Here is a 1,428-nt window from a genome sequence, read left to right as displayed (position 1 = left end):
GTTCTGTAAATTCTGTTTTATAATTATTCCCAGAAGTACTCTCCAAGATCTCAATCTTACTCCCTGGAAGGAGAGTATACCTTCATGCCACTGCTCAGGAGGCTCCTCTCTCTCACCCTCACCTAGGCACATAGCCAGCTGCAGGCATACCTACCTAAGGAAGGTGTGCGCGGCCTCAAGAGAGAGCAGCGGTGAGCAGTCTCTATTAGCCAGCGCCGGTCCCATCACCACCTGGGAACTACAGGCAGCAATTTCAAACTAATTGCCACAGGCACCATTTTGTCAGGACCCCTGTCTTCATATAGCTACTCCAATTCTACAGAGGGGCTCAGGCTTCCTGGCACCCCTCAATCTAGCAGATTCCTTTTTCCAGGGCAGAGGGCAGTTCAGAATAAGGAGAGAGATCTTTTTCTTTAGCACTCCCAGTGCTGCCTAACTTTTGTCTTTATGCCTTCTATTGACTTGATTCAGCCCCACAGTCCATAGGCAGAGTAGAACTGCCCCACCAGGTTTTCTAGGCTGTAATCCTTACAGAAGCCAACCACCACATTTTTCCAAGGAAGAAGTCAGGCCAGGTGAGCACTTTAACTGCTGCACCACCAGGCTCTTCTTTTAGGCTGCTATTCTTCACCTGTGGTAGTTCTTATTTCCTGAGACTTTTGTTTTGCATTCTTTCCAAAGTCACAAGTTACCAGATCAAGACACAAGGGCCTCACTCTTTATGACAATCCTCTGGCAACTCTGATGACACTGACCAATAGACAGGCCATAATAAGAGTGTTTTATAAACACATAAATGCTATATTCTTGAGCATTTAGAGGGCAGTTGCATAACCAGTCTTACATGACTCAGTTATACAGAGTATAGTTTTCTGAGCAAACTAAATATCCATTGTAACTTCCTGAGGACATCAAATAGAATAGATTTTGCCTTTTAAAACAGAGGTCATCTGAAACCATAACTTACTTATCTTTTCATTCCTATGGCCGACACATTGCCTAGGACATAATAGGGACACACACACACACACACACAGAGTAAAACATCTGTTCAGACATGTGGTTCCACGAGTTTACAAAACATTGAGAAATCCCCTTAAGAGAATACAAACAAAATTACTGCCATTGAGAAGATGCCAACTCATGGCAACCCTATATGGGGAGGCTAGAACGACTCCTGTAAGATTCTATGAGTGTGCTTAACTGTTTAACAAGAGTGGAAAGACCGTCTTTCTCCCATGGAGCGCCTGGTGATTCCGAACTTCGGACCTTGCAGATTGCATCCCAACGTGTAACCACATGCCACCATGGCTTCTCATAATAGGATGTAGTGACTACAACAGCTTCTACCTGCAAGATGTGTATCACATGTCTCTTACATACAAAGTGATTATGCTCCTGTAACACGCATGTGGATAACCAAACAGC

Source organism: Echinops telfairi, unplaced genomic scaffold (assembly GCF_000313985.2).
Source record: "Echinops telfairi isolate 266 unplaced genomic scaffold, ASM31398v2 ScPeMD7_7469;HRSCAF=8507_1, whole genome shotgun sequence".
NCBI classification, from domain to species: domain Eukaryota; kingdom Metazoa; phylum Chordata; class Mammalia; order Afrosoricida; family Tenrecidae; genus Echinops; species Echinops telfairi.
The sequence above is the reverse complement of the archived record's forward strand: the minus strand, read 5'-3'. Positions refer to the sequence as shown.